The sequence below is a fragment of the Cryptomeria japonica genome, chromosome 10 (assembly GCF_030272615.1).
Source record: "Cryptomeria japonica chromosome 10, Sugi_1.0, whole genome shotgun sequence".
Taxonomy (NCBI): domain Eukaryota; kingdom Viridiplantae; phylum Streptophyta; class Pinopsida; order Cupressales; family Cupressaceae; genus Cryptomeria; species Cryptomeria japonica.
This window is the reverse complement of record NC_081414.1, coordinates 818,511,922-818,536,389: the sequence shown is the minus strand read 5'-3', so window position 1 is coordinate 818,536,389 and position 24,468 is coordinate 818,511,922. Positions and strand designations below refer to the sequence as shown.

The following is a 24,468-nucleotide window of genomic DNA, read 5'->3' as shown; positions in this document are numbered from 1 at the left end:
GAATATATTTTCATGAGATTATTGAAATGGAGTTCAATGGGGGAAGTATTCTCTTGAAAAATTAAATCCTAAAGGGGTCTAAGTGTGTGCTTCATGTGCAAAAAGGAGGGGCATCTCAAAAGAAATTGCCCTATAATGAAAAATAAAACAGAAGATCCAAAACTTAACCAAAATCTTGCTATCCCCAACCTTAGGGGCTTTGCGAGTAGGAAGACTAGTGTGAAGAATGTCAAGGAGTCTAATCAAGCCTCTTTTGTTCCAATAGAACGTGCTTCTAATCTAGGAGCTAATATGGTAAACTCCAATAAAAATATTATTGACCCTAATCTAAAAAACCCTAGCAAAAAGGATACAAATTTATGTTCAATAGAAAAATTACTAAGGGCTCTTATTTTAAACCCTGCTCTAGAAAATCCAAGCAAAAATGATGTAAAACTTAATTCAAAAGAATTACCAAGAGCTTTCTCTAAAAGCCCTATCAGTATAAATGTTAATGCAAATATCAATGTGTTAAAAGATAAATTAAAAAACCTAACCTTTGATACCATTTCATCAAAAATTGAGTGTGTTGATGAAAACCCGAACATTATCACATGCCAAGTGGAGCAAGAAACAAATTTGTTATCTATGTCTAATGCTAGCCTTGGACATAAGAAAAAATGCCCAAGAACACGAAGGATTATGCAAAACAAAGGAAATAGAATTCACACAATATAATGTAACCTTCAAAACACATTGAGCCTTTGTCCAATAAGGTGGCTCATTACACAAGCGAGAATGATAAATTGGTAAATAAACTAGTGAGGGAGGAGGAAAAAAGCCCTCACGAGGCCAATGGTAGGTCCTCTAAAATTATGAATATAATACATGAATTTGAAGGTAAAGATGAAAGTCTGAAAGATTAACAGATATTCTTGATTCTCCAAGTAGTATGAGCCCTGTCTTAGAACATGATCATGACCTCATCTCCTTTTTGCCCTCCCTACTTAATTATAAGCTATGTTTTCAAGCCTACAATGATCCCATTGTCTAATTGTAACCTTGGTTAGGATGTTAATACCCAACTGGTACTTTTAAACGATCAAAATTTAAGGATTAATAATGAAATCGATTATAAAGGACAAAGTAAAAACAAAGGTCCAACAAATAGGGATGTTGGACAATGATAAGTCAGCTGAAAAGAAAATAATTCTTGAGCTAGTAGCATCTCCACAACCTGGTGAACATACATTCCCAAGTAAATTAGTAACTCTACCCATAATTAATGGATAAATAAAAGTAGAAAAGAAAAAAAAGCAGAGAAGAAAAGAAGAATTTGAGGCCTACTCTAAGAGAAAAGAAAAAAATAATAGGCTTCCACAATGCTTTGATAATTTTAGGAACCCTAAAGAAGATTCTCATTTGATGATTACTGATGATTTTTTACTGCACTTGCTGGAATGTTAGGGGACTTGAATCCTTGAATAGGAAATACATTATGAGAAGATGCCTAACCCTAAGAAGCATAAAGATGCTATCTTCCTACAAGTGGTAAAGGTTGTCAATTTTTTAGTTGAAACTAGCCTCAAATTCATTTAGAAAGAACCACCTCATTATTTTACTAATCATGAAAAAGTAAAAGGGGAGCAACCATCTTACTCTCTAACAAGTGGGTTTAAACAATCATGCACAAAGTAAGAACACAATGTTTGACATGAAAACCCAAACGGGAGAAAAACCACAGCAAATTAATGATTTTATATATTTCGTCTTCTACAATGTTTGCAAGCACCAACTTACTACAGGCACCAACCCCTAACTTAGTTTGTGAGCACCAACCCACTATAAGCACCAACTCCCACTTCTAAATATGTAGACACCAACCCATTGGAAGAACCAACTCAGCAGGAGACACCAATCTCTTTTCTATGAGGCACCAACCTCCAAATCAGAGCTAGATTCCACCTTGCTTGTTGCTTCTTCAACGGATGAAGGATAATTCAAACTCTTCTACTCATTTCTCTTTACAAGATATGCTTATAACATTTCTCTTTACAAGATATGCTTATAACATTTCTTTACACATATACTCTTCCTTCAAATCTGCATAAACGTCTCTTCAAATCTGCATGTATATGCATATATATTTGTTGCCATATACTCTGAGATCTGCCTTCAACTCTTTTGACAAATCTGCCTTTAACTCTTCTCACAAGACTGTGCTTTCAACCCTTATTACAAATCTGCCATCAACTTTCTCACAAATCTGCTTAATCTCTTTTCTGAAAACTGATCACAATGATGGAAATTGTAGAAAGTTGTACAACAAATTATGTGAATTTTGTTCATTTTAATTATCCCTATTTCTTCCAATTAATTAAATTAAGATTTAATTAATATCCCTATTTCTCTAAATTAGCTTATTAATCAAATTGAAGATTTGATTAATATTTCCCTTCTTCTATCCTAGCCATTTAATTAAATTTAAATTTAATAAAAATCTCCCTCATAGCCATTTAATTAAATATATATTTTATTAAAATTCCCCCTCTAGCCATTTTAATTAAATCTACATTTAATTAAAACCCCTTTTGCATTTATATATATCTAAATTTATTTAAAAACCCCCCCACTTGCAAAATCCTACAAATGCAAGTTGCATCCCCTATTTGGCTAAAATAAATCTTCTATTTACCAAAATTGCCTATTTTCCCTCACCCACTTGCATTTTCCTACATTTCCCACTTGCCTCCTAAACCTCTTCTAGAGCCTTCTAGATTCTTCTAAACCATCTTAATTAGCTTTAATCCCTCTAAACATGTCCTTTCCCTAAGTTTGAAGAGGTCACTTCTCAAATTTGGAGGAAAGTCTTCTAAATGCATTTAAGGCTATATTTCTTCAACAAGTTAACTTGTTGAGTTCCCCCAAATTTGGAAGGACTCTTACAAATTTGTCCCCAAAGTCTTTAATGGTTAACTCAACCTCCCTTCATGGTTAGAGACTTTCTCTCTAACTTAACCCTTATCTAACCCAAGAGTCTTATCAAGCACCCATGCCTTTAACCTTGGTTATCCTATTAACCCTTGCACAAGAGTTTACCCCTTGTATAAAAGTTTTATCCAATAGATAACTCTAACCTAACTTTAACCTTACCTCCTAAGGTAACCTTCATGTCTCCTAAGGCAGTTAATGCCTATTGCATCTCCTCTCAAGCCACCTCTTGTTGACAATTGTCACCATTTCATTGGTGAAAATTGTAAACATGGATTGAGTAACATGGATTGAGTAACTTTCAATCCTAGCCATTGTTAAGATTATTCAATCTTAACCCTCCATTGCCCTATTTTTCCTATAAATAGAGCTCTCATTCCTCATTATCAATGATCCAAGTTTCATGCATCTACATTATAGTCTAATTATCAATGATCTAATAACTAAGCAATTTAGCATGTCTTTGTTAAAATATCATCATAAACATTTAGAAGCATTTCATTTCATATCATAGAATAGGCATGCTAGTATATCATGTTAGAATAATTTAGCAATATCTTTATCATATCACTATCTTCATCTTAACTTAATCATCATAGCTTTTAACATATCATATAGATCTTAGAATGCATTCATGCATATAGATCACAATATCACTCATTCTTGAAGTTGTCATTCTTAAGTCATTTGCTCAATGATCTGAGAGCAAAACATTGACTTTAAGGACCCTGTGAGATAGAGAACAATGGAATACCCCTTGGGAAGTTAAACTAGTTTAGATTAGTTTATACTTGCACTAAGAGTCTCATTGGTATGTAGGTCATTTGATCTAGATTTATTCGTTTTGATCACCACATTTTCTTGCGTACATCTTTGGCGCCCACCATGTGGCATGTCCTCAAAAATAACATCGTCTTTTGTGCAAGTTAAAGATTGCAATCACACTGGAACACTCTTTTAGCGCTTTCTTTCAAAGTTAGTAAAAAGAACTCATCTTTTCCTTTTATGGCAAAATTTTAAAATGAATCTCACCTTTCCTTTTGGGGCTTTAAATAAACTTCATGCTTTCTTTTTGGTGCTTAAAACAAGACTCAATCTTTTCTTTATTGCATGGATAAATAGAACAACAAACTCAAATCCTTTTTATGCAAGTTAGGATAACGTTTCTTTGGGCTTTAAAAAGAACCAATACAACTTTCCAATTTTTGCACAAAGTTAAAATTGAACATCACTTTCCTTTGGTGCTTATTAAAACGAACGTCACCTTTGTTTTGGAAGCTTAATGAAAAACCTTCACATTTCCATTTCAAAAGCTTTCAAAATTTAGATCGTTGTTGTTTACATTGGCGATTCATTTTGTTGACAAGGGTTTACTTTCAAAAGTGCAAAGTTTTACTACCTTCACGCATTGCTATATTGGGTTAAAAAGAACCACATGTCTTTTGGAGCAACATCCCCAAGATAGCTTTTTTAGAAAACAACTGCAATATTGGATTAAAAAAAAGTGTGTATTTCGTGTAGGCATATGCTCTCCCCTTAACTGGGTGATCAAAAAGTTAAACCCACTCTTTGATGCTTTCTTTACTTCAAGTATCTTACATCCTTAAGAGGGTCTGCTTTCTCGAAGCCTCAAAAGGGCTAGTGTGAAAGGTACAACCTAAGTGGGAAGTGTATTTATCGCCGAGTATTCCAACCCATTATAATCAAATGTGGAGGCTGATGAAAATCCCCTCCAACAGTTTAGCTAAGCGATTAGTCTGCCCTCAGAATCTTTAAAATACGTAAAGCCTTTGTTCTAAAGGTTGGGAAGCCTCCCGAGGGAGTTTATCACCGAAGACCTAACGGAAGCTTGATATGTCTTCTTTGTAATCCAAGTCAGTGAAAACATCGGAGATTTGAAAACATCCTCAAAAGAACATACACTATTTGTTAGCATAGGCAAATTGTTACTGCTTTGTCTACTGTTTTTCAAGTCATTTTTCAAAAAATCATCCGTCAAAACACAAAAATCATTTCTCAACATCTCAGCAAGGTCATCGAATCAAAGTTATCAAGACATTTGGCGCATGGCAGCAACACCCTAGCACATATCAACCATCAGATAGCACTTTTCACCCAAAAGTCAACGCTTCCACAACTCATATTAGCACATAAGAAGTATAATATTGCTAAAAACTTAGATAGCGCTTGCCAACATCTTTTTAGCGCATAAGAGCATCAACCTAGCGCATTCAGACCAAACATTAGCACTTATGAAGGACACATTAGCACATAACCTTTGTGATAACAGACAGTAAGAAATAGCGCATTTGCCGAACATCTTAGCGCATCTGGAATATTCTGTAGCACTTTGGGGTCATTATTTAACGCATAAATCCGACACAAAAGGAAATATTGCAAAGGATCATAAGTGAGATAAATTTCCAAATCCAACTAAGCACCCTTAGAAAGGGATATCAAATCTTCAACTATCTTGAGATCAGACTTCATCCAACAAGATTAAGAAGTATCAAAAACAGTGATCAAAGGTTCCACCATCCAACAAATCCTATCAAAACAAATACCTAGTTAAGATCTCAAATTGTCAAATTAAGTTTCTACATCGTGAAACTTGACTATCATTTGGCACACTTTGTTGTAAGGGCGAATCAAACTAAACCTTTACTTGACAAGTAGACTTGAGTATCCAAAACAAAGTATCCATCCAACATCAACAATCAACATTGATCATTTATGTATGTCCACTCCCCATATTTTGAGAAAAAGAAGTCTTCATCAAAAGACTAAGTTGAAGAAGAGACAACCTAGTTCTAAGGCACTTATCAAGAGGAGTAAATTTCTCTATATCCAAAGAAAAACCAATGAATTTGACAAAGAGCCTTTGAGAAGTAGGGCTTACATTCAAAAAGCGACATTCAACCAACACCTTAATAGTGGAGGAAGGATTAGTCCTTCCACGTTTCCAAAGTTTCTTGTCACTCACAACGAAGCTCGACCTGAGCCACCAACTCCACCAAGAACCCCAATAGAAGAAGAAGAATTCACTACTGTAGAGATATATTGATGCCCGTTGTCACTCGATCTCAAAAAAACAAGCATGAGTCGTAGGGAGACCAATCCTTTTGATGAATGTGCAAATATGGAAGAAACAGCGATCACCGAAGAGCTTCTCCAAGAATGTCAAGAGAATGATGCTTTCCAAAAACTAGTAGAAAGACCTATAGAATCAGATAAGCAAAAATATCTCCTCGTGCTAACTAGTAAAGGAGTCAATATTCCTGAGGATTTTGACACAAAAAACTTAAGGAATATGGATGAAAGAATTTCACGAACAAGGGCGAGAAACTATACTTACAATACCCATAATCAAGAACACCTGAGAGGAGAGGAAATACATGATCAAGAAAACATACGCAACCAAGATCACACCCATGAACAAGATAACACTCATGAACAAGACAATACTCCCCATCGAAGGACCAATGCACCCCTAGCTATTCTTACGCAACAACTCTAAACACTTCAAAGACAAATGCAGGACATGCAACAAGGAACCACGATAAGATACTCATTAGAAGAAATTTGTCCTTATCCTTTTGATAGGAGATTAAACATGGTACCTTTTCCCCCAAATTCAGATATACCAAGTATGACAAATACGATGGTAAGAGTGATCCCCATGATCACGTTCGGGAATTTTGTACTATGAGCTTGGAGTTTACTCACGACACATACTTAATGAGACTATTCTCAAGATGATCGCATTGCCAGCCACAAGCAACTTTGAACCCCATATCAAACCACCATGGTGGAATGACTCGCATTATTGTGATTATCATCGAAACAAGGGGCATAGAACAAATTATTGCATGAGGTTGAAAAACCTAGTTCAAGATATGATAGACAAGGGAGACTTAACGGTCGATGGTCATAAAACCAATGGTGACCATGACGCTTTCAAAAATCTTCTTCCTAATTACGACAATGGAGGAGCATCAACGTCAAACAACACCAAAGGAGCTTGTATCAATCACATAAACGAAAACACCATCAATCACATATCGGCATATGACAATCAAGTAAATGTCATAAAAATCAAAGACAAACAAGAACATGCGTCGATAAATGTGACAACAAGAGCTCAGAAACATGTCTTGAAGGGGAACGCGTCGACAACGACAACTCTCCCCAAGGCTCAATATAACTTGGTCGACCAACTACGGAGAACACCCGATCAGATATCTAGACTTGAGTTGCTCAAACTTTCACCAAAACACAAGGATATCTTGGAGCAAGCTCTTGTCGAAACAACTGTTCCAAATGATTTGGATATTGATCGATTCCAAGCCATGGTGGCCCATATGACGGTGCCCCATAACATATCTTTTTCTGAACACGATGATGTCTCCTTGAGTCATTTGCATAACACCCCACTACATAGAGGCCTTAGTCTATAAAGATCGAGTAAAAAGGGTATTTATAGATAGAGGAGCTTGATGCAGGGGTTTGCAACAGTAGGGTGGCAAACCCCCCACTCACACTCACCTTTCACTCTTCCAATCTCAAGCCTCTAAAGGCTTCAACACACACCAAAACCAAATTTGAGCTTCTACCCCTCACAAGGGTTGGAACACACCTTTCCAATGTTCTTAGGTCCTGACAAGACCTTTCACAACTTTCTTGCTTCACAAGAGTAATGCCTTTGCTCTTTTACCCCCAGTCATACCTACCCAACTAGTAGCCCTATTTTCCTACTCTTTCAGTGTTTACTCCAAAAAGTACCAAACAAGGCCCCAAACAAATTTTAGTTTCAAATACCCTTTTTGAACCTCTTCCAAACTCCAAAGAATCAAACCTCCAGCCTGCTCCAGCACTCTTAGGTACCTACTTGGGTCACAGGCCTAGTTGATCAAATTAAGCCTGGGTTGCAAAGGAAGTGTATGGGAATGGGATCACAAGGAAGATCCAATGCTTCAGAGGGCTTGTCTAAGGTCTAAATACACCAATTCAATCATCTAACTCCATTTCCCATTGATACCCATCTGGCAATCAATCAATCTTTGACTCTTCTAAACTAAACTCTCATAAAGTTTAGACTAGGGCTTGGTGGCAAAATGCCAAACCAACTCCTCTGACCTCGCCCCTTTGGAATCTCATAATACACCCTCCTAACTTGCATTCTACCAATGGTCATTGAAAACCAATGAATAGATTGCAAGTTAGGGCATTATCTATACGACACCCTAGGAAAATGGAGGGTTTCGGACCTGCAAAGAGTAAATTGTCAATATCTTCCTTCAAACACTACTTCAAGAGGTCAGACTAGGTTCATTTGAAAGGTAACTCAATGTTCTTCCTTACCAAGCCAAAAATTTCACAAAACCATTCCATACCTTGTACGGACAGTACAGAAATGTAACACAGTTCTGGCAAAATCATATTTGTTTATTCCAAACACTCCACCAAACTTCTCCAAATCATCAACCACTATCAACAACCTTTCTTCTTCAGTTGTGAAAGCATATATGGGCTCTTCTCAATGACCACAACCAACTTTTAAATGGTTATGACCATTGGGGAGAAGTTACATTCCAACCGACAACTTCTGAAAAGTTACTTGACAACAATGACAACAATTGTGCAACTTTTGCAAATTTTAATCCCTAAACACCTAAACCTTGTCAAACACATCCAAGGTCATCATTAGCCTTCAAAACACCTAAGACAACATTCAAGGATATAAAACACAAAAATTCATAATTCAAGCCCACATGGCCTAATAGACCTCTAGGTTTATATGTGCACCTGAGAGGTTATTGACCACACAAAGGCATTTTATTACATCCAGGGTGATCTTTGAGATCCAATCCCTTATTGTAACACAAGTAAACACAAGACAATCACTAGACACCCCTAAGTCATGAAAACATTGTGAAAAGTAGAGGTGCCTTGCATCGGAGCTGATCTCAATATATGTACCCTAAAGCTTATCCGTGCATTGGGCTATTGATCCCAAAAAGAGGATCACCATCAAAGCCTATGATGATGAAGAAAGGTCATCTAAAGGAACAGTGGTACTACCCATTCAGGTAGGGCATGTGCAAAGAGACACATTGTGCCAAGTCTTGGACATAGACTTGACATACAATATACTATTGGGTCGTCCATGGATCCATGAAATGCAAGTGGTACCTTCCACGTACCATCAATGTCTCAAGTTCCCCTACAATGGACAAGAAATTTCAATATCTGCATATACTAACCCTTTTCAGTACTACAATGCTATGGGGGCAACTCAAGATAGCCTAGTTCCACACAACAGGGATGCCCAAGCTTCCTCATCATCCAACCATCAAGAACAACTCAAGTCCCTATCCATGAACTTCAAGCAAAAGATGAAAATAAAGGACCAAGGCATGGGGGAGTTCTTTTGAACCCTTGTGTCTATCTAAGTTGCCAACTTCACCAAGGTCTTATGGACAACCTTCCACATCAAGACATCAGGCAACACAACCCCTCACAAAGTTTGATGGTAAATTTATCCGAATGAGCACATTGGTTGAAGAATCAGAAGATAAAGAGATCCTCAGCTGGCTATTACAAGGATAAGGAAGAAATCAGAGTTGCTACCCTAGAAGTAGTCGTACCAACAGAACAATATGGAAATGGGTTTCGGATCATGCAACGAATGGGATACAAAGGAAAAGGACCTATTGGCAAGCGTCAAGAAGGCATCATAGAACCCATACAACCCCGTTCACAATTTGCAAAAGACAAAACAGGACTTGGGTATGGCCAACATGTTCCGCCTGTGCAAAAGCAAGATCACCATCAAAAACCTCAATGGAAAGAAAAGAAAAAACATAACGAAGACTCATGGCAAGAAGCACTGCACCAAACAGCAGAAAAGACAAGAAAGGAGCAAAAATATGAAGAAAACAAGAGGCAACAAGAAGAACTTGCTATCCAAAGGGAGGAAGCTTCTTATAAGAAAATACATATCATGTACAAGAAGCTGATCAAACCAAGGCCGAGCCACAACTTAAGGAAATTGCTGCTCAAAGAAAGGAAACGATGTATGAACAAATTCAAAGAGTACAAGCAAGCACCGATCCCGAATCAGAACAAGCTACCAAACTTGTGTCAATTATCAGTGATCTTTTCTCACCATACAACATACCTGTCAGATTTAGAGAAGCCACCTGGGATAGCGATTCTAAAACAAATTCCAATGAGTATGAGTGGGACACTTGTTCTGATATTACTGAAGATATTGAGGTGGATACAATCCACGCATACACACCCATTTCTCATGAGGGACAAGACTCAAAATCTTGATCGTTTGAATTCGGACCACAACATATCTATGAGGTTGGTGAGAACGAGCAGCGACAATACGAACAATGCAATGTCGAGGAGAGTACCATCGAAGACCTCGAGAATATCATAGACCTCACCGATATCCCAAACAACTATGACGATGTCTCCATCATGACACTTACAGCAGCTGATCTTAACCCGTTGAATGACTCCTTACCGCTCATATATCCTGACCTCATAGACTGGGAAGAACCCGAACATCATGATATACCAATATTCCCAAACAATGAGTCAATTATCCAATACCTGTGCGCAGTCAACCCGAAAACATGCTCCACCAATGAATCACATAACGATATTTGCAATCAGGGGAGTGTCAAGTCTCTCAATCGCAAAAACAAAAAAATAAAAATAAACGGCGTATCTGAAGGTGAAAACCTTTTTGAGGCACCTGAAGATGGGAGACTTGACACTCTTCCTGAACATTACCAAGAGAGATCACCAATCTTGATTGAGCCAACTTGATCAATAAATATCGGCACTGAAGCGGCAGCCAAAACCATACATCTGGCAGAATCACTCACAGAAAAAGAAAAACCAAATTTTGTTAAATTCTTCATGGAGAAGCAAATCAATTTTGCTTGATGACATTCCATGAGTAGATCCAAATCTAATGATGCATCACTTGTCCATCACTCCTGGAGCTAAACCTATCAAACAAAAATTAAGGAAGATAAATCCACATGTGGCATTATTGGTCAAAGCATAACTGAAGAAGTTATTAGATGTTGGATTCATCTGACCTATAGACTATACTGAATGGATCTCAAACATTGTACCAATTTCTAAACCGAATAAAAGCATTAGGATTTGTACAGACTTCAGAGACCTCAACAAGGCATGTCCAAAAGATGACTTTCCTTTGCCAAGCATCGACACCATTGTTGATCTAACAGCAAGGCACGCAATGCTATCACTCATGGACAGTTCTTCGAGCTACAACCAAATTAAGATAGCTCCAGAAGATCAAGATAAAACTGCATTCACATGTCCATAGGGAACATATTGCTGGAACGTCATGCCTTTTGGCTAGAAAAATGCTGGTGCAACTTATCATAGAGCAATGGCAACTATCTTCCACGACATGATGCATACTTTTATGGAAGATTATGTGGATGACTTGCAAGCCAAATCATTCACAAGAGCTGAACACTTGGACATCCTAGATAATATCTTTCAACGATTAGAGCAATTCAATGTCAGATTAAACCTTAAAAAGTGTGCCTTTGGGGTCACATCCAGCAAACTTTTGGGCTACATTGTATCAGAAAAAGGCATCGAAGTGGATCCAGCAAACGTTCAGGCTATCATGGAGATGCCACCTCCTAAAAACATTAGCCAACTACAATCTATGCAGAGCAAGCTACAATCCATTAGACGATTTATTGCTCAATTAGCAGATAAATGTCTTCCATTCAATCATCTGCTTCATAAGAATATACCTTTCAGATGGGAGGACAAATGTGTAGAATCATTCCACCAACTCGAACAATATCTAATGAATCCATCAATTTGGTACCACTGATAGCAAGGAAGCCACTCATCCTCTATATATCAACAAGAGAAGTATCATTGGGGGCACTACTAGCACAAGAAGATCCACCAGGCAAAGAAAGAGCTATCTATTACATCAGCAAAACTTTGAACGGATATGAACTCAATTATGCATTCATCAAAAAGGCTTGCTTAGCAGTGGTGTCTGCTTATCAAAAGTTTTGCCACTATATGTTAGCCCACACAATCAAGCTGGTAGCAAAGATCGATCCTCTCAAGTATCTACTCAACAAAGGTCGCTCTCATAAGAAGATTAGCTAAATGAGTCATGATGCTAAGTGAGTTTGACATTCAGTACACAGAACGACGGGCTATCAAAGGACAAGCAATTGCAGATCAACTGGCAAAAGCACCACTATCAGACAAACACCCACTCCAGGTGGAATTTTCCAGATATGGATGCACTCACTATCATACCCAAGCAATGGACCCTATACTTTGATGGATCCTATGCACAACATGGATCGAGTGTCGGCAACCTGTTCGTCACTGCAGAAGGGCACACAATTCTGAGATCTTACAGACTAATGTTTCCATGCACCAACAACATTGTTGAATACGAAGCCCTAGTAACAAGAATCAAAGTAGTTGTAGAATGAAAAATCACAAAATTAAGAGTGTATGGGGATTCTCAATTAGTTATCAATCAGATCAATGATGACTATCAGACGAAAGACGATAAGCTAATGCCTTACAAGAGAATGGTGGATGACTTCAAAATATACTTTATGCACATCACCTTTGAGCAGATTCCAAGATTGGAAAACGGAGCTGTCGATGGAATGGCCACTATCGCCTCGCTTCTACAAATTCCAGATAAACAGAATCGTTACGAATTCCTCGTGGAGCAATTGTTTTCCACAGCCTATGACAGTTTCACATCCCAAGTCATCTATGCCCTGACCAATTTTGATTCCCCTCTATACGGGAAGATCTATGACTATCTCAAAAACAATACCCTCTCACCCGACCTATCTCGCAACCAAAAATGAAGCTTCATCCGACAAGCTTTACATGGCCTTAACCACTGACACACTTTATCGCCAAGGTTTAGATGGTACTCTTCTTCGATGCCTCGATCGTAACAAATCTAACTCCACCTTACATGACCTTCACGAAGGTATTTGTTGTACACATTCAAGTGGTCCTACTCTCGCCAAGAAACTTCTGAGAATGGGATATTATTGGCCGACAATGGAAAGAGAGTCCTATCGTTACGAATTCCTGGTGGAGCAATTGTTTTCCCCAGCCTATGACAATTCCGCATCCAAAGTCATCTCTGCCCTAACCAGTTCTGATTCCGCTCTATACGAGAAGATCTATGACTATCTCAAAAACAATGCCCTCTCACCCGACCTATCTCGCAACCAAAAACGAAGCTTCATCCGACAAGCCGCCTGCTATACCTTAACCGCTGACACACTTTATCGCCAAGGTCTAGATGGTACTCTTCTTCAATGCCTCGATCGTAACGAATCTAACTCCGCCTTACATGAGCTTCACGAAGGTATTTGTGGTACACATTCAAGTGGTCCTACTCTCGCCAAGAAACTTCTAAGAATGAGATATTATTGGCCGACAATGGAAAGAGAGTCCTATCAATTTGCTAGGAAATGTCCTAAATGCCAAATTCATGGTAACCTCATACATGCACCAGCACAGGAGCTGCAACCATTCACCACATCTTGGCCTTTCTGTCAATGGGGACTTGATCTAGTGGGAAAGATTCATCATTACTCTTCAAGCGGACATAAGTTCATTATCACCGCCTGGAGTACTTCACCAAGTGGATCGAAGCAGTCCCAATGACCACCATGACTGGAAAGTAGATCTCATCAATCATCCTCAACTATCTCATTTGCAGATATGGCATTCCTAGTTCCATCATCACAGATAATGGACGTCATTTCAAGAATCAAGATGTACAAGAGCTATGCGAACGATTCAAAATCCAACATCGCTTTTCCATGCCATACTACCCACAAAGGAATGGCCAAGCAGAAGCATCAAACAAAACAATCCTGAAAAAATCCTCAAGAAAACGGTGAATGATGTTGGCAAGGATTGGCATGTACAACTCAATCCGACACTTTGGGCCTACAGAACGAGTATCCGCACAGCTACAGGGGCTACACCATATTCATTGGTGTATGGTTCAGAAGCAATTCTACCTTTTAAGGTAGAAATCCCATCTCTCCAAGTATCTTTGAAGGGCCTCATACCAGATGAGGAATATCGAGTGAATAGGTTGCAGGAACTAGAGCTTCTTGATGAAAAACGACAACGTGCCTATGACCATCTCAAGGCATATCTTCAAAATTGGTGATCTAGTCCTAAAAGAAAATCCCAGAAATCAACATGACCGAGACAAGAAAGGGAAGTTTGAGCCCAACTGGTTGGGACCATTTGTCATCATATCAACCTATGGATCAGGAGCATATCAGTTGTCAACTTCAAAAGGGGACATGCTCGACGAACAAACCAACAGCATCCATCTGAAGAAATTCTACACTTGAGTCATCCTATGGATCAGGAGCATATCAGTTGTCAACTTCAGAAGGGGACATGCTCGACGAACAAACCAACAGCATCCATCTGAAGAAATTCTACACTTGAGTCATCCAATGCACGGATCAAGCAAAACAAAATTCAAAAAAGTATCAAAAATCGTCACTGAGGTGAAAACCTAGCAAACAGGCGCCTTGTGACTCAAAAAAATAAAAAATACAAAGAATACAAAAAAAATGAAAAACAAATCAAAAAAGTGCAATAAAAACAAATGGTGAAAACTTGGCAACAAGCACCACTTGTGAGAGAACGGCTCATCCATTTATTGGTACTTGTATCATACCTTTAATCCATCTGATCCAAAGCCCATAGCCATCGCAAAACACTTATACACCCTCCATTATCTCGAACATAATTAATGTAGTCAATATTTTTGATTATCTAAACAGTTCTCTGTATCATATCCCACCATGGCTTGGTGATCAACGTATATATCCACATCGACAAGTGTCAATAACTGGGGGCAGCATTCATCTCACTTTAGCATTCAGACAACAAACAAGGATTGCAGCATACTAAGGAAACCATTGTCAAAACTACTCATCACACTAGAAAACAGGATCATTGTCCAACTACAACTGCAACACACACACGATGGATGATATATTATGAATTATAATTTGTTTACATTTGGCATAAAGTTTTGACTATTTGTATCTCGATTTCTAAATCATTAGATCTCTTGAGCTACTCAAGGATGCAGTGAGCTAGAGAAGCAACAAAGGAATCTAGCATTTTCTTTGGTTTTCTGTCTGTGAGGCAATCATTCGTATGGTGCAAATCTGTCTCGAGACATGATTGGAAACATATCATTAAAGACATTCTCCATTTTACACATAAAAACTGTTAACTCTTGTCTATTTTACGCAAGCAACACTCGGGTCATCTTGGTTCAAATTATACCTAGACGCTCGTGTCATCTTGCAATATCAAAAATCATGTTATATTCAAGTCATCATGGTTTAATTATACCATGATGCTTGTATTAACTTTCAACATATCAAAGCTCAATGATGACAAAAGGAGCACAAACAAGTGACTAACAGGAATGACAACGACGGAATTAAAGTGATCATTTAGTTGCATTTATATCAAATTAGTCGCATACAATTGCAGTAGCTTGCATATCATTTTAAACTTGCATTAAGTTGCATATCATTTTAATCTTGCATTAGTATCATTTCATTATCATTATCATCTACATCTCATTTTCAAGATACATCTCATATCATTATCATTATCATTTACATCTCATTTTCAATATACATCTCATGTCATTATCATTTCATTTTCAAGATACACCTCATCATCATCATCTAGTCACATTCATCATTGCATCCCTCACATGCATATCTATCGCATCATCATGGAATCTTTCTTCACTCTCATATCTTCATCATTCATCCAGCTCTCATCTATCATGTCTTATACAGGATGTATCTTTCTTGAAACCAAACGTTTTGATCAAGTCTTATACAGGATATATCTTTCCTGAATCAAGACGTTTTGATCATCTTTGCCTTATACAGGTGTCCATTTCATCTGATCCATTCTATCATGTCTTATACATGATGTATCTTTCCTAAAACTAGACGTTTTGATCAAGTCTTATACAACATATAGCGTTCATGAAACCAGACATTTTGATCATCTTTGTCTCATACAGGAGGTGTCATTCTTGAAACCAGACTTAATCTCAATCTTATCAATCCAATCAATCTAATTGATCTTGTCAAACCCATGCATGTCATCATATGTCCACTCTTCTATCTTTCAAATAGCTTTCTTCTTCTTTCGAGAGATCATTCATGCCTTTAGTGCACAAACGATCTCCTGAGGGGGCATCATATCGAATCTCCATATCAATTTCATATCAGTCTCATATCAACCAATCAATTTCATATCAGCATTTCATATCAAAATCGATTTTTCATATCCAGGGAATCATATCAACAACTTTGGCAATGGCATCATATCGAAATATTTTGACGACAAATTGAGTGTTTTTCTTTGAATCAACATGTGGTCACATGTTAACTCAAAGAGGGGCAAAATGTAGACACCTAAAAGTTGCACAACAAATTAAGTGAATTTTATTCATTTAATTATCCCTATTTCTTCCAATTAATTAAAGTAAGATTTAATTAATATTCCTATTTCTCTAAATTAGCCTATTAATCAAATTAAAGATTTGATTAATATTTCCCTTCTATCCTAGCCATTTAATTAAAATCTCCCTCATAGCCATTTAATTAAATTTACAATTAATTAAACTCTCCCTCATAGCCATTTAATTAAAATTCCCCCTCTAGCCATTTTAATTAAATCTACATTTAATTAAAACCCCTTTTGCATTTAAATAAATCTAAATTTATTTAAAAATCCCCCCACTTGCAAAATCCTACAAATGCAAGTTGCATCCCCTATTTGGCTAAAATAAATCTTTTATTTACCAAAATGCAAGTTGCTTCGACCCTAGCTCGCCCGGTCATGGATCGCAACTTAAGGCGTGGGTATGCTCCCCATGGTCTTGAGTTCAGGTCCCCGACTGTGTTAACTCTGTGTGTGTTGCTACCTTGTGAGCGGGTCGTACACACTGGGGGATTAGTCTCGCTTCGGCGAGGACACCTCCAGATTCCACGATAGTGAATATAAAAAAAAAAAAATTGCCTATTTTCCCTCACCCACTTGTATTTTCCTACATCTCCCACTTGCCTCCTAAACCTCTTCTAGAGCCTTCTAGATTCTTCTAAACCATCTTAATTAGCTTTAATCCATCTAAACATGTCCTTTCCCTAAGTTTGAGGAAGTCACTTCTCAATTTGGAGGAAAGTCTTCTTCTAAATGCATTTAAGGCTATATTTCTTCAACAAGCTAACTTGTTGAGTTCCCCCAAATTTAAAAGGACTCTTACAAATTTGTCCCCAAAGTCTTAGAGACTTTCATGGTTAGAGACTCTCTCTAACCTAACCCTCATCTAACCCAAAGGTCTTCTCAAGCACCCATGGCTTTAACCTTGGTTATCCTATTAACCCTTGCACAAGAGTTTACCCCTTGGATAAAAGCTTTATCCAATAGATAACTCTAACCTAACCTTAACCTTACCTCCTAAGATAACCTTCATGTCTCCTCGGGCATTTAATGCCTCTTGCATCTCCTCTCAAGCCACCTCTTGTTGACAATTGTCACCATTTCATTGGTGAAAATTGTAAACATGGATTGAGTAACTTTCAATCCTAGCCATTGTTAAGATTATTCAATCTTAACCCTCCATTGCCCTATTTTCCTATAAATAGGGCTCTCATTCCTCATTATCAATGATCCAAGTTTCATGCATCTACATTATAGTCTAATTACTAAGCATTTTAGCCTCTCTTTGTTAAAATATCATCATAAACATTTAGAAGCATTTCATTTCATATCATAGAATAGTCATGCTAGTATATCACATTAGGATAATTTAGCAATATCTTTATCATATCACTATCTTCATCTTAACTTAATCATCATAGCTTTTAACATATCAAATAGATCTTAGAATGCATTCATGCATATAGATCACGATATCACTTGTTCTTGGAGTTGTCATTCCTAAGTCATTTGCTCAATGATCTGAGAGCAAAACATTCACTTTAGGGATCCTGTGAGATAGAGAACAATGGGACACCCCTTGGGAAGTTAAACTAGTTTAAATTAGTTTATACTTGCACTAAGAGTCTCATTTGATCTCGATTTATTCATTTTGATCACCACATTTTCCTACGTACAGAAATTTCTTCACATAAATTTATGCCTTGAGATCTATCTCAACTGCTCATATTTCTTCATATTTATATCTGAGTTTATCCTTCATAAATGGGCTGCAAATGTTCTTCACTGTGAATCTAAAACACACTTCATATTTCTTCTCTTATTCTTCAAAATCTTCTCTATACTCGAATATTTCTCATTCCACATACCTACTACACAAATGCCAAATGATATGTATATTTCTTCCCAAGGAATGTGACTTCTCTTGAAAGACACAACGTTTCTTAATAGAACTTTCTTATTTGATGGATCGCACCTTTTGGGGTAACATACTTTTTTTTTTATGATTAGAAAATACTAATCACACCTTTTCAAATTCAAGTGCTGCCTTTATAGACTCGATTCATTAAAGAAAAATAATATTTGTTTGCTTAATAAACACTTACACTGGGTGTCTCCTTTCATGTAGTCGCATCTCTTAGTTTTTAAGAACTATTGGCTTTAAGGTAATTATTCTCCTTTCGTTGATCGTTGCCCCAACACACAAATCACCTTCTTTGTTTTAATCACCGAGTCTTTTCTATTAATAATACGTGATCACTTCTCTTGTAAAACAATCACATAGCATATTTAAATAAAACAAGTTTAAGTAATCAGTGGTAATCACTGCTCATGACATATTTGTCTATTGTAATCACTGCAAACAATATCAGTCGGTCACTTTTCCATAACCATACCAATGATAATAAATATATTATGTATATCATCGATGCCTGTAATATTTTCAATATAGCCAATTATTTTTATCAAAACAAAACTTCTTTGGTGATTGATGTTTAGTTTGCTATTGCTGTCAATTACTGCTCATTACTGATTGATCACTAGATATTATTTTAATCACTGTCTTTTATCACTGTTCTCTATTCATTCATTTCTTTGCGTTCCTTAATTTGTCAACAAAAACCTTTCATGTCTTCCTATACAATGTGGAAGCAATGGTCTGTGAGCATTTGTATTTTGTTGTAGTCCAACTTATGATCACATTTCTTTGTCGTTAATCACCTTGAATGTTAGCATCCATATATTGCTAATTGTTGTTAGCACAAACCTCCAATAGCAACTGGGACATTTAAGCTCTTAACCTAAAACAAACTATTTGTAACATATCACCCACCAAATTGATTTACCATGGACAAACATGATGATTCCAGTAAGGCCAAAGTAATTCTTCTTCCTTTTCTCTATCTTTGGCAGACCTTTAGAGTAGACTTTGAATGTTGATCTTTAGACTACAACTTCTATACCTTCATATGCTCCTTATGTACACTTCTTATAATCTCTACTTTCACTTGTTCAATAATCTTTATTCTTCATGAGAGTATTTTATTCGTAACATCTACATTATCTATTACCTTATTGTCTTGGCATCTCTAACCCTGCTAGTTGACACTATCCTTCGGCTATTTGACAACTCTTGTTACTTTGTCAGATGACATCAATGAAAAATCCTTTGACATCATGGACAACATCTAATTCCTTCATGTGTCTTTGTTATGATGGCTTTGTTCTTTGACCTTTAAATGTCAAGCAAAATAGATATTGGAACAATTATAATGGGTCACCATCCATTTTCTCAATTTGTTGTTTGCATATGTTAATGTCATTTCAACAATCTCCAACTATCGCTTTGACATCAATGACAACATTCTAACATTTAATATGATTGAGAATAGAGAGGATAAAATTGTTGGTATGGAGATGGATTGAAAAGGTAATGAGAAGTGTTTCTGGTTTAGAATGAAGAATAAACTTAATCTTTTTGACCCGCTTGAAGGGTTGAAAAGAGAACACAAAAACAAGTGGTACACTTTGTGTAACTCCGAAAAAGGGAATAAAAAATTTACTACTGATTGGACAGATTCTATGCCAAAAGGGATTTTTTTTAGTTTTGACCAAATTGAGGATGGGGGAAGAGTTAAAGTTTACCCCTACTCTCTGCCCATCATCCCTTCAAAGCTAAAATATTGATAGCTAATGAGAAATGTACGGTTTGTAAAAGTGTTGAGAATGACTGTTAAAGGATGAGGATTGTAACAAGGCTGTCTTTACTCTTAGAGAGATTAACAAATAGATGTTAAACAATAAGTTTGTCATTGAAAGATACAACATTAATGTCAAATCTTGGTTAGTCATATATCAAACCATAGGTAAGAAAAAAGCTATTGACAATATAGACAATAAGAAGGAAAAAAATCTTCAAGAACTTCTTAAGATAGTAATATGAATTACAGAATGATCGAAAAATCTTTAAAATAAATAACAAACTGATCTCAATCAAAGATTCGCTGAGAAATCTACAAGTTGCTAAGACCCAAGGCTTAAGGGTAAGAGTGAAGATGAATTGGCTAAGGAATGGTGACAAAGGCTAGAAATTCTTCTTTAGATATATATTAAGGAAAAAAGAATAAGAGATAAGTTGGAAATGTCAAGTTTGAGAACAATCTCATAAGTGATCTAAAGGAAAATAAAATATCAATTCTACTACTTCTACAAGAATCTATTCATTGCTAAAGGATACAACGCTCAAGGTCATAATGCCAAAAGATTCTCCTAAACCTCAATGCCTAATAAAATCTCTAAAGAGAAGGCAAAAATGATAAATAAGGAGATCTCCAAAGAGAAAATGTTAAAGCCATTCAGGTAAATAATGATAAGTCTCCAAGGGTACATAGCCAACCTAGAAAATTTTGCAAGGAAAATATTGAGTGGTGGAGTGATGATTTGTTGCAGATCTACAATGAAGCTACGAGATAGGCTCTTTAGGCAGCAACATACATAAATATTGAGAAAAGTCTCTAGTTAAAATTGGAGACCTATAACTCTACTCAATGTTCAATACAACATTATAGCAAAATGTATTAGCATTGAGACTGATTAACATTCTCCCTTCCTTTATCAATACCACTCAAAATGGTTTCATTAAAGGTGTTTACATCGTAGGAAACCTCCTAACCAACTGGGAAGCCATGGATTAAGCAAAATCTTACCATGCTTCTCTTGCATTTTGAGAAGGCTTAAGATAGGGTACAATGGCCCTTTCTTATGATGACTCTTGAAGCCTTCGGATTTCCACATGGCTTCTATCAAATGGTTAACACGTTAATGAAAAATGCAGCTGCACAAGTAGGATGTAAATGCCTAAATGCTACTATAAGGCAAGGATGCCCTCTTGCCCCAAACTTGTTTGTAATTGCCTTAGATATTATTTTTTATCTTCTAAGGGACTCACTCAGCAGCACTAAGATCAAAGGATTGAACCACCCTAACAATGAACACGCGATACCACTCTATTTGTTTTGCTTGCAAAAGAGAATTTTGATAAATTAATGCAAAATTTGAATATCTTTTGTGCTGCCTTTGGATCAGAGTCATCCACAATGAAATCTATTATGTTGAGTTGGGAAAACACCCCTCCGCATTGGTTTGCTAAATATAATTTCCAATGGGGAGGTCCCAACAAACAAGTTAGATACCTTGGTATACCATTTGCTATTAACCCTAGTTTGAAAGATATGTGGGAATGTATCAAAATTAGGCGATTGGAACAAACAATAACAGGCTTTGGCAAGTAGAATTCAAGTTTGCCAGAAAAAATCTTTCATCATGTAGTTTGTACTATTCTTTTGTATGGTTATTTAACAATTGTCAAATTAATGGAATCCAAATTACATAATAAAATTGTAAATTATAAATTAAAACTTTGTATACTTATAAAGCATTATTAATATGAATATTATTTTTCAATATATAATTAATGTATCATTAATATATATTTTAATTTATAATTAATTTTTAATTTTTAATACATATATTTATGATTTTATATGTTTTTTTGTAGACATACCCAACCCCCAAAATTTTACCATCATACCAACAAACCTAATTTTGATTCCGATTTTGCAAATTAGCCTCGAATGATTATTAGTCTTAGACCTTGCTCATATGGCTGGTCATAAGAATTTTTATAACCCTTGCACCTTATTCATGCAAACAATAACAAATACATTGTAATTTTAAGTCACCTTTAATGCATAAAAAAGGATCGAATCCTATTAAATTTTTTATTTGTTGTGCAATAACCCCCACAAAGCACAAATCTCCTAAAACAAACAAACTAAAGCTGTGGCAAACTTTAGAAACAATAGGCTCCTCTTTTTTCAATGAATAAGCTGCATGGGCCCCACTATCCACAATTGGACATTATTGTCAACGAAGTAGAATATCAGCCAACCTTTTATAGCTTGTATGATTTTCCCCAAATTTTGATGCTAAATCAGTAGCTGAAATCAATGTTTTCACATAAAAAATGTTGAGGTTTCTAGTGTGGCACCACCAAAAATTCAGATCCGGGCTCCTTAGCTGCTGTAGCAGAGTTATTTCTTAAGGAATAGGAGGCTAGACCCCCACTAAATATTATATGACACTCCACCTAAATACTGCAATCCTCTTTGGAAGGTGTGTGGCTAATTTTAAACACCAACATTAAGCTGCTATTTTCCATAAACTAGTATCCAACTGCTGCACTAGGAATTATTTAGTAAGGTTAGTAAGGTAGTCCTTACATTTGCTGGAAATTAAACAACAATCTGAAAACTTGGAAATAATAATATTTTCTGCAAATATCAAAATTCTAAAAAAATATCAAAATATCAGTAGTTATATTAATAGATCTAATTTGGAAAATCAATTAGCAAATATCAAAATTCTAAAAGATGCCTTGTGAAAACATTGATTTCAGCTACTGATTTAGCATCAAAATTCTAAAAAAATATCAAAATATCAGTAGTTGTATTAATAGATCTAATTTGGAAAATCAATTAGCAAATATCAAAATTCTAAAAGATGCCTTCAAATCTTCAAAAGATTTGCTCGAAAATACCAATCAGTCATTCAGGATCACTAAGACCAAATACAATCCTTGAACAGAATAATCTCCAATGAGCAAGAGAGTTTCATCCTCAATCCAGTACTGGAAATCAAAGGGTTTATGTCATTCAATCACCTATTAACCAAGCTTTTCCGACCTTCAATGCTTTGAACTTCAAATTGCAAGGAATAGTAAAATGACAAATCCTATCTTTTGTTTTGTGCTCTTGCCTTCTTTTCATAGTTGCTTTTTCACTAGGCCCTCCATTTATTTATTTTTCCTCCAAGTAATTATAATTACTATTAAAATTAAACATCAAATGATAGTGGCCAATTTTAGACAACAAAAGTACTTGAGACTACTTAAAATATTATTTTATTTTTTTTTTATTCTGAAAAAGAAACATGACATGATGTACCCTGCCCTAACCCAGGCAAGGCCAAATGTAAGCGTGTCAAGGGTTCTGGCAGAACCCAAAAACTGATACAAATTTTGTGACAACACAAGTGACATAACACCAAAAAGAACAATGACAACAATAGTACATAGAACCAATCAATTCAAAATTTACATAATCAACATACAATGATTTCCATTAGATCGGAAGTGACTGAACAAGGTTTATATATTTGTGACAATAAAATAAATGATGGTGTTCCCGAACAGGGCACATAGAACCACTGTAGTCCAAACCATTAAGTCATAGTGTTTATATAATCAAAATGCAAAAAAATACATGAAATCAAATGGGAATAAATATACTTTTAGATTTGTTACAATAAACAATCCAACTGTGAAAATTGGAGATATATCATATAACTGATGAAGAAGTTGATATAATGAGAAAAGCAATGAAAACATGAAATCAAATTGGACTGACTAAGTGTAATGCCAAAAAACTAACTAATGATGATAATTGGGAACAGAGTACATGGAACTAAATTGAAATTTGTCATAAATAATAGCCAATGAAATAGTTTGTATGTTCAAAATATAATGAAATAAAATGGGACGAAAAACCTGATTATAGATTTTGCTGATCTAAAATGGAGTATAACAAACCAGCCGTAAAACCAGTAACAGGAAGTCAAGAACGGAGTACAACAAAACGAGAACCAATCAAGTCAAAAATATTTCTATGAAATCAAATGGAAGTGAACATCAATCATAAATTTATAATAATTCAAAAGTAATAATTACAGATTAGTATTTATACAAATGCACCAATATTACAGGTAAACAATATAATGGTCCAACTGAATGCAGGTCAGATGGCCAATCAAGTCATAAATATTTATATGATCAAAATGTAATGAGAT

The 24,468-nt window shown here is 36.0% G+C and overlaps 1 protein-coding gene across 1 annotated transcript in view; it reads right to left on the bottom strand.

Annotated features, from left to right (window-relative positions):
• Positions 1–24,468, bottom strand: part of LOC131036353 (UBP1-associated protein 2B) — a 44,317-nt gene that overhangs the window by 18,119 nt on the left and 1,730 nt on the right. The window lies entirely within an intron of this gene.